Genomic DNA, 7,950 nt, shown 5'->3' with positions numbered 1-7,950 from the left:
CTTCAATGTTTTATATATACCAAAAGATGCGCAAGGATCTGACCTACACGCCAGTGATGTTGAAAATAAACGCTTCAGTGGCCAAAATGCCTCAAAAATGACATTTTCGAAAAAAACTTTTTTTAAGTGTTGAATCATTTTAAAATTCAAATGCAAAGCGCCAGCTTCTGTTACGTCCAATCAAGCTCATATTTGGGATTTGGGCTCAGTATGACCACCGGAACAAACTCCTGAATGCCCGTCAAAAAGTCAATTTTGTTACACTCTAATGCCTGTATGATAAATGGGTAATTCTCCGCCAACTCACACAGCAGTTGCCCCGACCCCTCTTCGATTTGCGTGAAACTTTGTCCTAAGGGGTAACTTTTGTCCCTGATCACGAATCCGAGGTCCGTTTTTTGATATCTCGTGACGGAGGGGCGATACGACCCCTTCCATTTTTGAACATGCGAAAAAAGAGTTGTTTTTTAATAATTTGCAGCCTGAAACGGTGATGAGATAGAAATTTGGTGTTAAAGGGACTTTTATGTAAAATTAGACGCTCGATTTGATGGCGTACTCAGAATTCCGAAAAAACGTATTTTTCATCGAAAAAAACACTAAAAAAGTTTTAAAAATTCTCCCATTTTCCGTTACTCGACTGTACAAAATTTGGGAACATGTCATTTTATGGGAAATTTAATGTTCTTTTCGAATCTACATTGACCATTGTTCATACAAAGTTGTAGAGCAGACAATTACAAAAAGTTTGATATATAGACATAAGGGGTTTGCCTAAAACATCACGAGTTGTCGCGATTTTACCAAAAAAAAGTTTTGAAAAAGTTGGTCGTCATCGATCATGGCCGTTCATAGTCACCCGCGACAGACACGGACGACGAAACAAAGAGAAACGCAAAAAGTTACTTTTTCAAAACTTTTTTTCGTAAAATTGCGATAATTCGTGATGTTCATAAGCAAACCCCTTATGTCTATTTATCAAAATTTTTGTAATTGTCTGTTCTACAACTTTGTAGAATATTGTTACACTCTAAAAAATAACCCTGCAAAGTTAGAAAAAACACAAAATTTTAATCTAATCTAATCTAATCTAACACAAACGCAGCCAGTCCGATGAAAGCATGCTGGAAAGTCTTGTGATTAGATTACGCCCCAAGCACTTTCCTTGTCATTATTAATAATTGCAGTACATCCGAGAACACCCGAAAATGCATTGCAAAAATTAAAGCGGCCAGCCCTACTACGTTGTGTTTACCGCAGAGAGGATTCTGAGAACGGATCACATTTCACAGAACCTACAGGGGAGGAAGGATGCGTGGACATACCGTACCAAACGCTCCTGTTTACAGTTTCATATGTGTTTTGTATTATGTGTTAAGTGTAAAATATAGTGTGGTTATATAATCAATAAAATATAATAATGCAATATAATGATCATTTAATAAAATCCCATCACCCATATATAATAACATGCACCCAAGCACACGAACAGCGACACAAAAGAAATGAAAATGAGCATGCAAAAATGACCCTTCTGGGTCAATGTAGATTCGAAAAGTTCTTTAAATTTCCCATAAAATGACATGTTCCCAAATTTTTTACAGTCGAGTAACGGAAAATGGGAGAATTTTTAAAACTTTTCTAGTGTTTTTTTTTCGATGAAAAATACGTTTTTTCGGAATTCTGAGTACGCCATCAAATCGGGCGTCTAATTTTACATAAAAGTCCCTTTAACACCAAATGTCTATCTCATCACCGTTTCAGGCTGCAAATTATTAAAAAAACAACTCTTTTTTCGCATGTTCAAAAATGGAAGGGGTCGTATCGCCCCTCCGTCACGAGATATCAAAAAACGGACCTCGGATTCGTGATCAGGGACAAAAGTTACCCCTTAGGACAAAGTTTCACGCAAATCGAAGAGGGGTCGGGGCAACTTTTCCCGATTTCGTGTGAGTTGGTAGAGAATTACCCAAATTATAAAGTTTGATACCCATTTTGATAACGTTCATACGCAAACAAGGAAACCCTACTTTTAAAGTTACCCGAGCATCTCTGGAATCGATTTAAGGTGGTCACAAAGTTTAAATCTAATAAACTTTAGTGTCCATTTTTTAATTTAAACGTAAAAGGGAGTAATATCAGCAATCAGCTGTCTGATCTACAATTTCAAAACAGGAAAATTTTCATCTTGAAAAAAAAAATCAGGGATGCTTTCCCTTCATATAATATTTAAAATTGCGAAAAAAATGCCTTGAAACGTGCGCTCTATCACAAATATTGTAAAGTTATTATTTATTGCAAATTTAATGTTGTATCTAACAGTCCGTTTTGAAGTTTTTTTGACAATATTTTCACTGTTTTTCAATTTTTAATTTTCATTGTGGAAATTAAACTTCAAGTGGCAAATAGTAAAATAAAAAAACTAAGGAGCTTAATAAATATTTTCTGCCGTGTTATCTGAAATGTATCATTTAAATAACGAAATAAAAAAATAGTAATCTCGAAAAAGGGTCTGGGCTACACGCTACTGAGGTTGATAATATTCGCATTACTGGCCAACGTGCTTCAAAACTGGTTACGTCAAATCAAGCTCATATAAGCAGCATTTTTTGGTACCTGTTAGTTTATTTGCAAAAATCTATTGATCTACTTCGTTTGATTACAATCACTTCTGCACGATAAAACAAGTATAAAATAGAAATGGAGCTGCAAAACAAATGCACCTTAATTAAATCCTGTCGGTTACGGTTGTAGCGTTTAGTCACTACTAATTTATTAATATTCGCAATTTTCAGACTTAGGCATGAATAATTCACAAAATTGTGCACTTGAGTGCAGGTTAACATTCACCAAGTTTCGTTTGCTTGTTACATTTCCCACGGTATTTTTTTTTTGTTGAGGTGGCTGCATAAAGTTCCTGCGGCATTGTGATACATCGTCAGCCTTGTGATGTATCGTCAGGACTTGGAAAACTACCAGCTGGCAGTGCTTTAAAGTGTGAATTACGTGTCAAGGATACGCCTAGCCCTTTGTAACGAAAGGCGGACACCTGACAAGATGGCCCTACAATTATAGCGTTTGAAAATTTAATCTCATCGATTGTTCTCGACGGTTGAACAGAATTTTGATGGGACTGGTGTAATGTTTTCATGGTTTGATCGACTTACGATTGCAGTAATTAAATTCGAGTTTTATAAGGCCTTATAAGCTATGTGAGCTATGTGTCCTTATGTTTGTAGGACCATTTCAAGTAAAACCCTAGAATAGATTACGATTCGTCAGGAACATGTAAACGAGCTGTCAGCCTTTTTTTATTGAGGTGAATTACTTAGGTTGGAACAAAACAGGAACCTAACGGCTTATAGTGACGACAGCGTTATCTGCCAGCCAACCAAACCGGTTTCCTGGACAGTCGTCAAAATTCTTTTCGTTTGATGAGTAAACGTGTGTGAATCTTCTACATTTTTAAATTATTTTTTTACTTTTTATACATTATTTTGTATAAAATTCTAGTGATGCCGAACATGACCTGTCCTAATTCTGACTTTAAACTTTTATGAGACAAAAAAGCTTTATCGCGTTTAGTTCTCACCTCGTACTAATAGCCACATTGAGCACATTATGTGACTTTGGCCTCTGACACTCGCGTTAATTGCATTGGGAAACTTCCTACTTTCAAATAGATGTAGAAATTAAAAAAATCTGTTACATCTGATAGGCACGATGATTACATGCCTGGGGTGGTGGTGAGCAATATGGTTTAAGCTATTGCTGCTCCGCAGAGTAGAACGGAACAATGATACTTTTATCAATTTGCCTGCAACTGACCTCTACTTAAGTCGCGTATGATGAATGAGCAAAGATTTTCTTAGCAGAAAATTACCCAAGCCGGGGCTTGGCAACATCTTCAATCGCTCTTGCCAGATGAACCAACAAATCTGATGAAGTAAAACATGGGCGAATGGGTGGAATGGAGAATAATTGGCAAAAAGTATGATTTACAGATTTATTATTCATACATGGATCAAACAACTGAGATTTTTGATCTTTTTTTAACGCAACCGGTTAGAATTGCGACACTTTTTTTCGGTTGTAGCTTTTTCTCAAACTTAACATTATTTCAAGAAATATATTCATTGTGACTGGTCCAGGTGTAGGAGTTGCAATCCAAAGGTCGTCAGTTCGAACTCTGGGGTGAAAGATTCCTTGGAGTAGAAAGAGGTTTGGGTGCCCTACCCGTTCAAGCCTTCGGACTCCTAGCTTCGAGCAGAAACTTGCAATAGATACCACATAATACCTGGGGGTCGTTAATGTGGATGGTTTGATTTTTTTTCATCGTGACTATTATTCTATTTAACATGTACTGGTTGATTTACATTGTTCGACTTACATTCATATATACTATCTGGCTTTTATAAGAGTCAATGTTGATTGGGTCTAGTGTTCAAAAAAGTTATTCAGGGTAAAGAAGCTAATTTATCATTTGGTTTAATTTGTTACAAGATAAAATATTATTGCTAGTAAGGCTTTTGCAAATATTTTTAGACATTTATGACACCCTCTTCTACTAGGGCTCTAAAAATCAAAGGGCAAAAAATATGCATTTTTTTATCATGATTGAGTGTTCCCCTATGGAACTGGGGAAGATTAACTTACTTGATACAAAATGCAATACATTTTGGATTTTTATTACAAAAAAGTAATTATTAATGTCAGAACTTCTTTAGGAAAGAACGTAGCACGCAAAGTTTCGAAAACAAATTTTATATAACTCATGCAATCAACTTTATGCCGAACCTGATGTACACAACCTCAACACTTTTTCAGCTTGAAACTGGTTAGAATGTGTTAAAATAAGGTATTTACAAAAACACAACGATAATGATTTGTTTAACAGCTCGTCGCGAATACATGGACTGTTTGCACCGGCAGGATTCCGGCCAACAAAGAGAAATACCTGCCAGTCATCGGGCATCAGAGAGCTTCTCATTGAGCATTTTGTCACGTCTGGTCAACGGGGGATGCATTTATCATTTTGCTTCTCTGGGGTGTGAGAGCAAAGGAAGTACTTAAGGTAATGTAAATGGTACTTTGTCGAATTTTAGAAAAAAATGGTAATGTTTAAAGGATTATGACGTAGCACTTTTTCATGCTACAAGTTGATAGTATGTTGGAGTAACTTCGTGTGATAATCGCACATAAAGTGTAATGTAAATTTAAGGCAAACCACTCTCCATCCTTACTATTTATTTGATACGTAATTTACTCTCGTCCCTCTCAAACACTAACACATTTTCACCCAATCCAAACCAGGAGTGGAATTAATAACGCATACATCACAACTCAACGTTTGCGTTCATCTCGAGATTGGCCGGCAACACGCCAATTTGCCAATCAGATCTCGTACCACAGTCAGTGCCGTCGCGAGCACTATATTTACCAGGTGAGTATTCATATTTCGATATCCACCGACTGGTCAGTATTTGTAAGCTTTATTTTCTATGAAGGTATGTCCAGGGTTGTTACGGACGGCGCGGATCGCGCGGATGGCGCGGATGGCGCGAATCGCGCGGATCTGGCGCGGATTTGCTGGCTAATTTTGCTCAGGCGCGGATTTCGCGCGGATAGCAATTTTGATAAACAAAATAATTGCGAACGATAGAATTTCTTTCAATTTACAGGGGAAAATATTATTATGAATTAAATAAATTCAATATTTTTCGTCGAGTGCAAAAACATCAAATTCCTAAAAAGTTGTTAATGCAGAAATTTTTCTTCTAAAAATTATTGATTTTTATTCTTAATACGAAACATCGAAATAATCTTCAAGGAGCGACTTTTTTAAATGTATTGAGATTTGTTATATAAATTTAACATAACATTACAACTCATTATTTTTAAAACATCTGCTCAACAATTCATATTAATAACAATTTTATTAAAATCAAAATAACAAAATTCGAAAAATTACAGAATTTAAAAAAATTTAAGCTATTAAACTTTTTAGATTTTCTAAGTTTTTTCAATATAAAAATTGAAATTTTTAAATTTTTGGTTCATTGAAAAAATGAAAAATTCTGCTGCCACTCTGATTCAGGTAGAATTTATTCTACTCCCAATTATCACAACATGATGAAATTCACTTAGCAATCTGAAAAAATCTCCGTCTAAAAGCGAGTGTAATGTCAAAACTAAAAAAAAATAAGAAATCTGGAATTCAACAATTTGAAATTTCAGAATTTACATATTCAAATAATAAAAAAATTAGAATTCATAATTTGAAAAAACGTAAAAAGTACGAATTATTAAATTGAAAAATTACGAAAATATTACAATTGATTTTTTTTATTTTTTATTTTTTTTAAGAAAGTTCTTAAGTTAATAAATTATGAAATTATTAAATCCTTATATTACTAAATTATTAAACTATTTAATTATTAAATTATTAAATAATTAAATTAATAAATTATTGAATTATTCTAATATCAAATATTAAATTATTAAATTATTGAATTATTAAAATATTAAATATTAAATTATTAAATTTTTAAATTATTAAATTATTAAATTATTAAATTATTAAATTATTAAATTATTAAATTATCAAATTATTAAATTATTAAATTATTAAATTATTAAATTATTAAATTATTAAATTATTAAATTATTAAATTATTAAATTATTAAATTATTAAATTATTAAATTATTAAATTATTAAATTATTAAATTATTAAATTATTAAATTATTAAATTATTAAATTATTAAATTATTAAATTATTAAATTATTAAATTATTAAATTATTAAATTATTAAATTATTAAATTATTAAATTATTAAATTATTAAATTATTAAATTATTAAATTATTAAATTATTAAATTATTAAATTATTAAATTATTAAATTATTAAATTATTAAATTATTAAATTATTAAATTATTAAATTATTAAATTATTAAATTATTAAATTATTAAATTATTAAATTATTAAATTATTAAATTATTAAATTATTAAATTATTAAATTATTAAATTATTAAATTATTAAATTATTAAATTATTAAATTATTAAATTATTAAATTATTAAATTATTAAATTATTAAATTATTAAATTATTAAATTATTAAATTATTAAATTATTAAATTATTAAATTATTAAATTATTAAATTATTAAATTATTAAATTATTAAATTATTAAATTATTAAATTATTAAATTATTAAATTATTAAATTATTAAATTATTAAATTATTAAATTATTAAATTATTAAATTATTAAATTATTAAATTATTAAATTATTAAATTATTAAATTATTAAATTATTAAATTATTAAATTATTAAATTATTAAATTATTAAATTATTAAATTATTAAATTATTAAATTATTAAATTATTAAATTATTAAATTATTAAATTATTAAATTATTAAATTATTAAATTATTAAATTATTAAATTATTAAATTATTAAATTATTAAATTATTAAATTATTAAATTATTAAATTATTAAATTATTAAATTATTAAATTATTAAATTATTAAATTATTAAATTATTAAATTATTAAATTATTAAATTATTAAATTATTAAATTATTAAATTATTAAATTATTAAATTATTAAATTATTAAATTATTAAATTATTAAATTATTAAATTATTAAATTATTAAATTATTAAATTATTAAATTATTAAATTATTAAATTATTAAATTATTAAATTATTAAATTATTAAATTATTAAATTATTAAATTATTAAATTATTAAATTATTAAATTATTAAATTATTAAATTATTAAATTATTAAATTATTAAATTATTAAATTATTAAATTATTAAATTATTAAATTATTAAATTATTAAATTATTAAATTATTAAATTATTAAATTATTAAATTATTAAATTATTAAATTATTAAATTATTAAATTATTAAATTATTAAATTATTA

This window comes from Culex pipiens, chromosome 3 (genome assembly GCF_016801865.2).
Source record: "Culex pipiens pallens isolate TS chromosome 3, TS_CPP_V2, whole genome shotgun sequence".
NCBI lineage: Eukaryota > Metazoa > Arthropoda > Insecta > Diptera > Culicidae > Culex > Culex pipiens.
This window is presented reverse-complemented; position numbering follows the sequence as displayed.